The sequence below is a fragment of the Pteropus vampyrus genome, unplaced genomic scaffold (assembly GCF_000151845.1).
Source record: "Pteropus vampyrus isolate Shadow unplaced genomic scaffold, Pvam_2.0 Scaffold419, whole genome shotgun sequence".
NCBI classification, from domain to species: Eukaryota; Metazoa; Chordata; class Mammalia; order Chiroptera; family Pteropodidae; genus Pteropus; species Pteropus vampyrus.
In genome coordinates, this window is record NW_011889200.1 from 2,662,539 (window position 1) to 2,676,872 (window position 14,334).

A 14,334-nucleotide genomic window follows, 5' to 3' on the forward strand; every position below is an offset into this window, starting at 1 on the left:
TGTCAACGTTAAGCAATATCGCTTGTCTGGTGGACATGATGAAATTGGGCTATGATTCAGGAATTGGAGAAAGCTCAGATTGTGCGCCCCATCCATAGTCCTTACAATGCCCCTGTGTGGACAGTAAAGAAGCCTTATGGCTCGTGGAGAATGACTGGACTATTGGATAAACTGACTCCACACTGCATGCAGCAGTACCATCCATCCATGATCTAATGGATCAACTGACTACAAGGCTGGGAATGTACCATGTTTTGGATTTGGCTAATACTTTTTTCTCCATATATTTGGCTCTTGAAAGTCAAGATCAATTTGCCTTCATATGAGAAGGAAGACAATGGACTTTCGTGGTACTACCCCAAGGCTACCTGCATAGCCCAACAATTGGCCATGGGTTGGTAGCCCAGGATTTGACAACCTGGACCCGACTGGCAATGGCGGAATTGTTTCTTTATATTGATGATGTCATGTTAATCTCTGCTTCTCTTACAAATCTAGAACAAGTGGTGCTAGCGCTGTTGAAGCATCTGAAAACACGTGGCTGGGTGGTAAATGCAACGAAAGTTCAGGGACCTTGCTTATCTGTCAAATTCTTGGGTGTTGTCTGGTTGGGCAAGATGAAAGTTATCCCTGATGCTGTCATTGATAAGATACAAACATATTCACGACCCACTACAGTTAAGGAATTGCAGAGTTATGTGGGCCTTTTGGGGGTACTAGAGAATGTTTGTGCTCCACCTAGCACAGCTAGCATGGCCGTTTCATGGCCTGATCAAGAAAGGAGCTACTTGGGACGGGGATGAAATGGTAGAGGAGGTGTTTACCACCACTGAGTGGGTGATACAACAAGCCCAAGCCTTACAGGTAACAGAGCCAGGTAAACCTTTTGAACTGGATGTGCATGTAACAGCAGAAAGATATGGCTGGGCCTAGAGCAACATTCAGAATGAACTAGGACCCAGGGGAGGTTTTGGTCTTAATTATGGAAAGGTGCAGAAAGCTGGTACTCCCTAATAGAGAAGCAATTAGCAGCTGTATGAGCAGCCTTGCAGGCTGCTGAGGCAGTGACTGGCATGGCCAAAGTGCAGGTATGCACTACTTACCTTATACAAGGTTGGTTATGCACATGGATATAGGCTCCCAAAACATGGGCCCAAACCCCTACTCTGACAAAATTGGGTGCCTATCTGGAACAGCAGAGTGCCATAGCTGCTAGTCCTCTGGTTATGGAATTACAGATGGTTTTCGGCCCAGTTGAATTTACCACTGACAATATACTGGATGTTGAAGTTCCTACAGATTTAGAAGTGTCCCCCTACAAAGAAGGGAAGCACCCATACCCACTGATACGTGGTACACAGATGGGTCCAGTAGGGGGCAGGGAGCCAAGTGGGTAGCTATAGGTGAGCAACCAGCTACTGACCACATTTGGTATGATACAGGTATGGGCCAAAGCAGCCAATAGGCTAAACTACGGGCTGTATGGATGGTTATAGCCTATGAAGATGGCCTCTTGACTATTTGTACTAACAGGCAGTGTTTAAAGGCCTAACATTGTGGTTGCCTATATGAAAATGGCAAAACTGGCTAGCGGGCCATACACCTATTGGAGACATCAAGCCTCCAATAGGTGTATGGGAGGAACTCTGAAGGGGTGGAGTGTGCGGAGGAAGAAAGATAACCATAATCAGGCAGCCTCCCACACCTGTAGCAACTTCCAAGCAAAAGAAAACTCAGCACTCTCCCCTTATGTAACCATGTGCCCAGTAGGCGTGCTCGGGCTCCCATTATCTGGCAGTGTGCCACTATTGTTTAACCAGTATATAAAAGGCACTGCTGCCATGTGTGTGGGGTGTGCCCTTGCTGGAATAAAAAGTTATGTCGCAGTTGCCTACGGCTCCCCCGCATGTTATTCCAACTGTCAGAGTCTCATACCCTTTATCTCGGAACCACAAATCTGCAGCAACACAGGCAGACATCCTTTCAGGGTGTTGTGATCCACCTAGGCCCCATTCCAAGTCAATTAAATCTGAATCTGTGAGGGTCGGGGCCTGTGGTATCAGTATATTTTACAGCTCCCCAGATAATCCTAAGGTACATCCAAGGTTAATAACCTCTGACCTAGATACAAGTCCTGCCCTGCCACTCAACTTTAGAGAGAGTTCCAGATGGGTTCCACTCCTGAAAATACTAGCGGGTTAGTTGAATCCATTACCTTGATTGTGTGATACTTAATCTCAGAATGTTGCCATAAATCGGGGACTTCAAAATCACTCCAAAACTGCTACCCCCATTTCTCAGTTAGGTCCTTCCCTTCCAATGAAGTTTGCTTTCTCGTAGTCATCCAATTCCAAACCTGGGTTGAGCTGCCATGTTAACAATCTCTCCTGATGTTCTACCCTATACTGTTTATCAAAGTTGCTTCCTCTAGGAAGCTCTGGTCACTTAATGCACAGTGGCAGAATGGTCCCCCTATTCCACCTACAAACATCCATACTTAGAGCTTAAAATACACCTCAGAAGTGCTTTACTAGTACGAAAGCAGTAGTTTCCAACATTGATTGCACATTAGAATCACTAGAGAAACTTTTTAAAAAATACCCAGACTCTGGCCTCATCCCAGACCAATTCAATCAGAATGTATAGTGGTGGGAACCAGGGATCAGCATGCTTTTAAAGCTCCCCAGTTTTTTCTAATGTGCAACCATAGTGGATAATCACTGTCCAGCATCTATGCTTTTAGTATCAGTCCTCTAACTTTACACCTCACAGTTTTGTTTTTAAATCTGTTTTCTAGAATTTATCAGGGATCAAGATAAAAATCTCTTATTCCAAGAAACAATAACCTTAATAACACTAACAAACAGTGATATAACAAGGATGGGCCAGTGGAGCAACTGCCCAGGTGCAGATAGTAGGGGGCATATTGTCTGTAGAGAATTTAAAAACAATAATAAAATTGACTAAAAGTCAGTTTGCTTTTTATTATCATGATTTGCTATCATTTCTAAACAGGTTAGTGATAAAATCTCCTCATGAGGGCGATTGCTTTCACTGCCTTCTCCTCTTAGTATGCCTCTGCTAACAAATAATCACTTTCATAAACAGGTGGGGAAGTGCAATTGCTATCAGTTGGTTTCAATGATAATTTCACAATGGTGAAAACAATCTTCCAGAGTTGTTAAAGCAATTTAGAGATTGAAGGCTTTCTTTAACTACTAGCTTTGCATAATAAGCACCTCCTTTTTTTTGCAAGAGAATAGTGATGTTTGAATAAGAGTGCATGATAATGGTTAAATGTAATATACATACACCTTGTTTTGTACAATTGATATAGTAAATAGGATGAACTGGCACACAACATCCATTCCCACCTCCTTGTAGTGTGCTTGCCTATAATACAGATACTAGAAGACTAAAAACTCCAGGATTCTGAATGCAAATTAGAGAAACAAGCGACGTAGGGACAGCCTTCTGTCACTTTTGCCATTACTAATCACCAAAAAGCAAGGTTTGGAAATCTTAGATCTTGCTGCAGCAATATCCAGGGTCCAATCACTAGATTTGTGAACATTGAGAGGTAGTTGTAGTAATTCCTTATTGTTGGATTGAAGGTATGGCAATGTTATCTTAAGGTCAACTTTAAAGTTCCAGTCATGGCCTCACTGCTGTCACTCTTTAGCTTCACGAATGTAGCAGAGTTAGCAGTATCGCTGATGGGCCAGTTCGACAGCGTTGACTAAGGAGTCCTTTCTAAAAGCCTAGCCTAGAACCCACTTCTCTAGTTAAGCATTTTGTAAGCATCTGATTCCTGTATTAAACCATTTTTGCTTAAAATAGCCAGAGTGATTCTGTTTCATATAAATGAATGCTAACCGATATGGTATTTGGTACCATGCAACCATTCGACACATATTTATTCAGCAATTATTACACTGAACACGATGTGTAAAACTCCCTGCCCTCATAGAACTTATATTCTAAGTGGAAGGATACAGAGAATAAAAATAAATATATTTTAAAAAGTAAATGATACAGTATGCTAGAAAGTGATAGTGCTATTGAAGTAAAAAGAGAGAGAGAGGGAGTGCTGGAGTCTAGAGCAGGATGAAATTTTAAATGAAGTGGCCATAGTATTCTTCATTAAGAGGGTAACACTTGATGAAAGACTTGAAAGTGGTGAGTATCCATACTAATTGATCAGATGTGCATTCTAATTCACTGATGCCTCTGATATACCAATTAGAAAAATTACTAAATACTACACCCAGAGATTGGAACACTCTGAAGAATTCATAAAAAATATGAATATCTGAACCTCCAACATCAACTGAATTTCCTTTGCCAGCACAAGCACTCCCTTCACATAAGTTGATGAAAGTGGTCCTGCTTTTGTAGAATATCCCATAGTGCTACCGCCTCTGAAAGTCTGACTTGTGGGGAGAAGAATCAAGTGCAAAAACTATTCTAAGATTCTGTTAATTTTTTTCAGCATAAACTTGAGGAATATGCAAAGGAATGAATTTAAGGACGCAAGACAAGGGAAGAACATACTTGTTGATAAGATTTGCAGAAATGAGTACACCTAAAATAATCTCTGATCTCAACATACTAAGTGCAGACAGCTGCAAGTGATTTACCAAGGCTAATCAAGAGTAGAAGCCCTGGTAAAAAGCCCTACACTTGGGGCTGCAACCATAGAGCAGGGGTCCTCAACCTCCCGGCCTGCAAACTAGTACCAGTAGGTGGCCTGTTAGAACCAGGGCCACACGGTAGGAGGTGAGCAGTGGATGAGCAAGCAAAGCTTCATCTGTATTTGCAGCAGCTCCCCAGTGCTAAGATTATCACCTCAGCTCCACCTTAGATCATCAGGCTTTATATTCTCATAGGAGCACTGGTCCCTGGTGCCAAAAAGATTGGGGACCACTGCCCTAGAAAATTGCACCCTAAGATTCAGGATGAATTGGAAGTAAAACAACTTTCACACAGATTGCAGCTCAGGTCTGAGTCATTTTGGTGACCTTAAGAAAACCTTCATCCTAATATTGTATTAAGGCACTATGAATAATATTCTAGCTCCGCTGTTTATTACAGTAAACATGCTCACCTTGCCTGTGTTGGTTAAGTGCTGCCGCTTGGAATCTGCCATTTTTGATACCATCATTCCCATTGAAATAAGGGAGCCCATTTCAATGGTGGATCTTCCACCTTCATCTCCAAACAACTTCAGAGGACAGCCATTTATTTTAAACCCCTTTTGGGGTGGGGGGGGATGGAATTTAACACATTCAGAAAAGTACATGAATGCAGATACAAAATCCCTAACAAAATAATAGCAGATCAAACCCAACAATGTATAGAAAATACAACATATCATATGCAAATTGAATTTGTCCTTAGAATGCAAGAATGGTTGAATATTAGAAAATCTGTAAATGTACCTTACTATACTAACTGATTAATATGAAAAAAAAACATGATAGTAAAAAATGTAAAGCATCTGTAAAATAATCCTAAAGTTAACATTACTTGAAATGAGAAAGTATTGGAAGCATTATCTTTAAAATCAGGAATGAAACAACAAAGCCCATTCTTACTACTTTTATTTAATATTGTACTTGAAGCCTTATCCAATGTAATAAAACAATAAGAGATATAAGAATTAGAAAGGAAGAAATAAAATTGTAATTATTTGAAGATTATTTGTTGACGATGTGATCATTTCTTTAGAAAATCCAAATAATATTCCTTCACATCTTTAGAAATAATAGAAGAGTTTGGCAAAGTGGCTTTACATAATATTAATATACAAGAGTAGTTTGCATTTCTATTCACCAGCAGCAAACTATTAAAAATGTACTTAAAGAAAATTAAAAAAATTATAATATCAAGTATCTAGGAATAAATCTAATAAAAGATGCCCAAGAGATCTACAGGGAAAATTATAGTGTTATTAAGATAGATTTTAAAAGATCTAAATAAATTAAATGTGATTTATTTTTGGATAAGAAGACAATATCTTAAAGATATTAGTTTTCCCATTCATTTATTTTTTATTTTATTTCCCTTGCTTTTGGAGTCAAATTCATTAAATCCTCTCTGAGACCAAGGTTTAAGTTTAGCACCTATGTTTTCTTCTATGTATTTTATTGTTTCAGGTCTTATATGTAGGCCTTTGATCCATTTCGAGTTAATTTTTGTGCATGGTGTCAAAAAAGCATCTAGTTTCATTCTTTTGCATGTGGCTTTTCAGTTCTCCCAACACAATTAATTGAAGAGGCTTTCTTTTTTCTATTGTATGTTTTTGTCCCTTTGTAAAAATTTAGTTGCCCATATACATGTGGGTTTATTTCTAGGCTCTTAATTCTGTTCCATTGGTCTGTGTGTCTGTTTTTCTGTCAATACCATAATGTTTTGGTTATTGTAACTCTGTAGTATAATTTGAAATCAGAGAGTGTGATACTTTCAGTTTTGCTCTTTTTTCTCAGGATTGCTTTGGCTATTCAGGGTCTTTTGTGGTTCCATAAAAATTTGATGATTTTTTTGTTCTATGTCTTTGAAAAATGCCATTGGGATTTTGATGGAGATTGCATTAAATCTGTATATTGCTTTAGGTAATATGGTCATTTTAATTATGATGGATCTTCCAATCCATGAATATGGACTATCTTTACATTTCTTTGTATCTTCTTCAATTTCTTTCAACAATATCTTGTAGTTTTCAGTATATAGGTTCTTCACATCCTTTGTTAAGTATATTCTTAGGTATTTTTGCTGCAATCCCAAAAGGAACAAACAAAACAAACAAACTCATAGATATAGAAAACAGTAGGGTGTTTCCCAGAAAGGAAAAGGAATGAGAGGAGGATGAAGAGGGTAAAGGCAGTCAAATATACGGTGGTGGAAGGAGACTATACTTTGGGCAGTGTACACACAATGCAATTACAGATGATTTATTATAGAGTTGTAGACTTGTAACTTATATAAAGTTAACCAATATCACCTTGATAAATGTAATAAAAAATAACACTAAGATAAGCATAGCATCAGGTTCATATTCATTTTTATTAACTAAAATGTTCTATTGAAGTATATATATATATATATATAAAATGTCAAAAAATAAAAAGGGTATTGGTAGACAGATAAAAATAAATGTAAAACAAGAAAAAGAATTTAAGATTGTGTTTTTCTCAAATTTATCTAGAAATAAATTCAATGCAATGTCAACTTATATTTCATTTTTTAAATTTTTTTCTTATTAGTTTCAAGTATACAGTACATTAGTTAGACATCTATCAACTACTAATTTGTACTTCTTTAACCCTTCACTCCATTCTCCCAGGCTTCCAAACCCCCTCTCCTCTGGACATCACCAGATTATCCTCTACATTTGAGATTTTGTTTTCGATTAGTTTGTTCTTTTTGTTCCTTAGATTCTACATATAAATGAAATCATATGGTATTTATCTTTCTCTGTGTGACTTATTTCACTCAGCATAATAACCTCTAGGTCCATCCATGTCATTGCAGATGGTAGGATTTTATTGTTTTTGATGCAGTGTAAATGGGGTTGTTTTCTTAAATTCTATTTCTGAAAGTTTATCATTGGTATATAAAAATGCAACTGACTTCTGAATGTTAATTTTGTACCCTGCTACTTTACTGAATTCATTGATTAGTTCTAACAATTTTTTGGTGGAATCTTTAGGATTCTATATATATAGTTTCATGTCATCTGCAAATAATGACAGTTTTACTTCTTCCTTTCCAATTTGGATACCTTTTATTTCCCTTTGTAGTCTGATTGCTGTGGCTAGGACTTCCAATGCAATGTTGAACAGAAGTGGTGAAAGTGGGCATCCTTGTCTTGTTTTAGGTCTTAAGGGAAACACCTTTAGCCTTTCCCCATTATGATATTAGCTGTAGGTTTTTCATACATGGCCATTATTATGTTGAGGTATGTTCCCTCTATTCCCACTTTGCTGAGAGTTTTTATCATAAATGGATGCTGGATTTTGTCGAATGCTTTTTTCTGCATCTATTGATATGATTATAAGATTTTTATCTTTCAATTTGTTAATGTAGTGTATCTCATACATTGACTTACGGATATTGGACCAACCTTGCATCCCCGGAATAAATCCAACTTGATCATGGTATATGATCTTTTAATGTATTGCTGAATTCAGTTTGCTAATATTTCGTTGGGGATTTATATACCAATGGTCATAAGAGATATCGGCCTATAGTTTTCTTTTTTTTGTTATGTCTTTGTCTGGTTTTGGAATCGATGTAATGGTGGCCTCATAAAAGGAATTAGAAAACCTTCTTTCTTCAATTTTTTAGAGTAGTTTGAGAAGAATAGGTGTTAATTCTTCTTTGAATGTTTGGAAAATTCACCGATAAATATTACCAAATTTATGAAATTTATGAAATTCTGGTCCAGAATTTTGTTTTGGGGGGAGTTTTTTGATAACCGAATTGATTTCGTTGGTAGTAATCAGTCAGTTCAGATTTCATGTTTCTTTTTGACTTAGTCTTGGAAGATCGTATGTTTCTAGGAATGTATCCATTTCTTCCAGATTAACCAATTTGTTGGTGTACAATTGCTTGTAGTATTTTCTTATAATACTTTGTATTTCTGTGGAGTCCATTGTTACCTGTTCTCTCATTTCTGATTTTATTAATTTAGTCCCCTTTTTTCCTTCATGATTCTGGTTAAGAGCTTATCAATTTTGTTTATCCTTTAACATAATCAGCTCTTGGTTTCATTAATCTTTTGTATTGTTTTTCTAGACTCTATTTTGTTCATTTATACTCTGATCTTTATTATTTCCTTCCTTCTACTTATTTTGGGCTTTGTTTGCTATTCTATTTTTAGTTCCTTTAAGTATAATGTTTGATTGTTTATTTGAGCTTTTTCTTGCTTCTTGAGGTAGGCCTGTATTGCTATGAATTTCCTTCTTAGGACTGCTTTCGCTGTGTACCATAGATTCTGAGTCATTGGGTTTTCATTTTCATTTGTCTCTAGGTATCTTTTGATATCTTCCTTGATCTCACTGATAATCTATTCATTGTTTAGTAGCATGTTATTTAGCCTCCATATGTCTGTGTATTTTCCAGTTTTTTTCTTGTAGTTGATTTCTAGTTTCATACCATTGTTAACAGAGAAGACAGTTGATATGATTTCAATCTTCTCAAATTTATTGAAACTTGTTTTGTGTCCTAACATGTGGTCTATCCTCGAAAATGTTCCATGTACACTTGAGAAGCATGTATATTTTGCTGCTTTGAGGTGAAATGCTCTGAAAATATCTATTAAATCCATCTGGTCTAGTGTGTCTTTTAGGCCCATTGTTTCCTTGTTGATTCTTTATCTGGAAGATCTGTCCATTGGTGTCAATGAGAGGTTAAAGTCTCCTACTATGAGCATATTAGTGTTGATCTCTCCTTTTATGTTGGTCAATAATTGTTTTATGTATGTAGGTACTCCTATGTTGGGTGTGTAAATGTTTACTAAGGTTATGTTCTCTTGATGTGTTGATCCCTTTATCATTATGTAATGCCCTTCTTTGTCTCTTATTATAGCCTTTGTTTTAAAGTCTATTTTCTCCGATATAGGTATTGCTACCCTGTTTTTTTTTTATTTCCATTTGCGTAAAATATCTTTTTCCATTCCTTTACTTTCAGTCTGTGTGTGTCATTTGATCTGAAGTGAGTCTCTTGTAGACAGCATATGCCTGAGTCTTCTTTTCTTATCCATTCAGCTACCCTATGTCTTTTGATTGGAGCATTTAATACATTTACATTTAAAGTGATTACTGATAGGTACATAGTTATTGCCATTTTATTATTTGTATTTATTTGTTTTGTTTTTATCCCTCCTTTTTTTTTTTATTTACAGAAGTCCCTTTAACATTTCTTGTAATATTGTCTTGTTGATAATGAATTCCTTAAGCTTTTCTCTGTCTAGGAAGCTCTTTATCTTACCTTCCATTTTAATAGAAAGCCTTTCTGAGTACAGTATTCATGGTCATAGATTCTTGTTTTTCATAACTTTGAATATTTCTTGCAAGTTCCTTCTGGCCTGCAAAGTTTCTGTTGAAAAATCAGCAGACATTCTTATGTGGGTACCCTTGTAAGTAACTAGCTGCCTTTCTCTTGATGATTTTAATATTCTTTTGTCTTTGACCTTTGGCATTTTAATTATGATGTGTTTTGATGTGGGTCTATTTGAATTCTTCTTGTTTGGTACTCTTTGTGCTTCCTGAATTTGTATGTCTAATTCCTGTGCCAGATTAGGGAAGTTTTCTGTCATTATTTCTTCAGATAGATTCTCAATCCTTTGCCCTCTTCCTTCTACTTATCCACTCCTATGATGTGGATATTATCATGCTTCATGTTGTCCCAGAGATTTCTTAAACTATTCTAATTTTTTAAACTTTATTTTATTATTAGTTTCAAGTATACAGTACATCAGTTAGACATTTATATTGTTTATGAAATGATCCCCCCAATTGTCACCCCTCTGGCTCTACACCTAGCCATTACATTAATGCTGACTGCATTCCATATGTCATGCTCCCCATCCCCATGACCATCTATCAACTACTAATTTGTATTTCTTTAATCCTTCACCCCTTTATCCCAGGTCCCCAAACCCCTCCCCTCTGGCCATCACCTGATTGTCCTCTATATTTGTGAGTCTTCAACAATTAATTTTTGAGAAACTACTATGTTTTAGGCACTGTACAAGGTGCTAGAAATGAAACAATAATGTGCCATCTCAATTCTTACCCTTGTAATACTTACACTCTAACACTGAAAGGTAATAAAACACTGATGATCCGAAGCAACTTTCAGAACCATTGTGATCAGGACCTTTCTACTGACCTTAGAACAGCGTTTCTCAAGCCCAGATTTTGACACTTGGGGCTGGATAATTATTTGTTGTGGGGGGCTGTCCTGTGCATTGCAGGCTGTTTAGCAACATTCTTGGCCTCTACTTACTAAATGCCAGTAGCATTCTTCCCCCATTAGTCACAATCAAATAATAATGTCTCCAGATATTACCAAATGCCTTCAGGGGAAGAAATTAATCCCCATATGAGAAATTTAGATAATGATATTAATAGCAAAATCCTGTCTTTCCCTGAGGTCTCCCATTTATTCCGTGTGTGTCTTTTAATCTGAAGCTAGTCTCTTGTAGGCAGCATATATAGGGGTCTTGTTTTCTTACCTATTCAGCCACTCTATCTTTGGTTGGAGCATTTAATTCTTTTCCATCTGAAGTACTTGTTGATAGGAAAGTAGTTACTACCATTCTTTATTCCTGTTTTTGATACATGCTTTTTTCTTCTTAAAGAAGTCCCTCCAACATTTCCTGTAATACTGGCTTGGTGTTGATAAATTCTTTTAGCTTATTTTTGTCTGGGAAGCTCTTCATCTGTCCTTCCACTAAAATGGTAGCTTTGTTGGATAAAGTATTCTTGGTTGTAGATTCTGGGTTTTCATCACATTGACTATTTTGTGCCAAGCGCTTCTGTCCTGCATGGTTTCTTTTGAGAAATCAGCTGCCAGTCTTATGGGTGCTCCCTTGTGGGTAACTAACTGCTTTTTTCTTACTGTTTTTAAGATTTTCTCTTTATATTTAACCTTTGGCATTTTAATGATGATGTGTCTTGGGATGGGCCTCTTTGGGTTCCTCTTTTTTGGGATTCTCTGAGCTTCCTAGAGTTTTATGTCTGTTTCCTTCACCAGGTATGGAAAGTTCTCCATCCTTATTTCTTCAAATAGCTCTTCAACATCTTGTTTTCCATCAGGTACCCCTGTGACAGAGATATTTTTTACATTTAATAGTATCCCATATTCTTCTTAAATTATTACTATAGTCTTGGCTTCTTTTTTCTTGCCATTCTGATTGGGTGTCCTTGGCTTCCCCATCTTCTATATTGATAGTTCAATCCTCTTCTTTATTCAGTCTGTTTATTCCCTCTAATATCCTCTTCATCTCAGATAAGGTGTTCTTCATTTCTGACTGGTTCCCCTTTATGATTCCCATTTCCATTTTTAAACTTTTTATCTCTTTGTTAAAGTTCTCACTGAATTCAACTACACTTCCCCTAAGTTCATCAAACATCTTTATAACCAGTGTTTTAAATTCCACATCTGTTAGATTGCTTAACTCCATTATTCCTGGATCTATGTTCTGTTCTCTCATATGGTTTCTGCTTCTTTGTCTTCCCATTTTGGCTGCCTTTCTGTGTCTATTTCTATGTACTAAGCAAAGCTCCTAAGTATCCTGGTCTTATTAGCATGGCTTGGTGAAGTAGGTATCCAGTGGCTTAGTCCTGAGAAGGGTTCAGCTGCAGGCCGAGTTTATCCCCAGCCTGTGTCCCTCCAGGGCCACCTGTTAAGATTCAGCAAGCAATCCACAGATTTTTTGCTCATAGTTGCCTCAAGAAACTACAACAGAAACTGAGGCCAGCTGCCGCTAGTTTGAGTCTTGGCGTTGCTCAGCAAGGAGTACTGGACTCGCCAAGGATACACCTGGATGTGGCTCGGGTAAGGCCAGGAGTTGGGGTAGGTGGATTTTCAGGGAATTCTCCAGGTGGGAGTCACCTCTATTATCCAGTTTGATGACATCTCAGCTATGGTGGTGCTGCATCTTCACACTGGGAGTGGGGAGGGCTCAAAGGAGGAACAATGGATACCACCAGCGCTTCTGCCTGGGAGGAAGCCTCACCTCTGGCCCTCACTCCAACAACTCAGTAAATCTCTGGTGCCCCCCACGCAGCTGACTTGGCACTGGTGCTAAAGGAGGTCCGTCACTGCAAAACTCTGCTTGCAGATTTGTCCCCTTTAAGATGCGTCTGCAGCTGCCGGCTGCCACTGCCACAGCCTCTGTCTCACTCAGCCACTCGAGACTGGGCAGTCTCATGTCCTCGTCCTGTCCTATCTCCTCCCATTGCAGGGTGATTTCTTATTTCTCTCCCTAGTTGTAGGGCTTGTTCATCTAGATCCCAGGTGACTTTCCTTGCTATTTGCTCCATGATTCTGTCACAATTTTGATTTGGTCACAAGAGGGATAAACAAAACCTCTATCATCTATGCCATTTTTGTCCTCCTATCCTCATTTTTTTTTATTATTATTATTCTTTTTTTTTCTTTTCACTGTTCCGATTGGGTGTTTTCTTCTACCTTGTCTTCCAGTTTACTGATTCAGTATTCTGCTTCATCCCATCTACTGTTGAATCCTTCTAGTGTATTCTTCATTTTGATTGTTGTATTCTTCATTTCTATCTGGTTCTTTTTAATGGTTTCTATGTTCTTTTATATGCTTAGTCTCTCTCTGTTGAGGTTGAGGTTGTTAGTGAGCTCATCCATTCTCCCCCTAAGTTCATTGACCGTCCTTGTAACCATTATTTTGAATTCTGTCTTTGGTAGGTTGCTTGCCTATATTTCCTTTAGCTTATTTTCTAGAGATTTTTCTTGTTTCGTTTGTTGCATGTTTCTTTTTTTCCTTATTTTATTAGCCTCTCTGTCTTTGTTTTTATGTGTTAGCAAGATTTGTTTCATCTCTCAGCCTTGTCCAGATGGCCTTATTTAGAAGGTGCCCTGTGTGTCCCAGTGGCACAATCTCCATAATCATCTGTGTTGGTGGCTCTGGATGTGATCTTTGTGTGGGTTGTGTGTGATCTTCTGTTGTAGCTAAGCCTTTGTTGGTGTTAGTACATCAGTTGACGGGATTAATGCTCAGGCTGACTAATTGTGGGAATTGGCTGCCCTCACAGGGTACGAGTCACTGTGTGGGGGCTTACCCACTGAGTAGGATTTGCTCTAGCAGGCTTGTGTGCTCGTTGAGATCACCCTTTGGGTGTATAGCTTGTGGGGCTAGTCAGGGTTTGCTCTGTTATGGTCTAGTGCCAGCCTCTTGGTGCATTGGTTTTGTGGCTCCTTGGGAGGGGCTACCCAGTAGGCCAAAGTCAGCTGCTGTTTTTGATTGTTTGGGGCTACCTACTGGTAGCTACAAAGTGATCCACAGATGGTTGCTGCCTATGCTAGATCTATAGGTAAGTGAAAGAGACAATGCTGTAGGCTGCGGTCTGGTTACCCCCACTACTGGGCCTGGGGTGGTTTAGGAGAAGAACCAGTGTGCCTCAAAGCCTAAGGCTCCCTGTCAGTTGCCCATAAGACTCCACAACTAGAATATCCACTTTGATTATTTTATATTTTGGTTGTAATTTTAATGCAGACCTGAGAGGAGGTGAGCTCCACTTTTACCTAGTCCACCATCTCTGCACAGACTCAACCTATATTTCAACAGTGTTT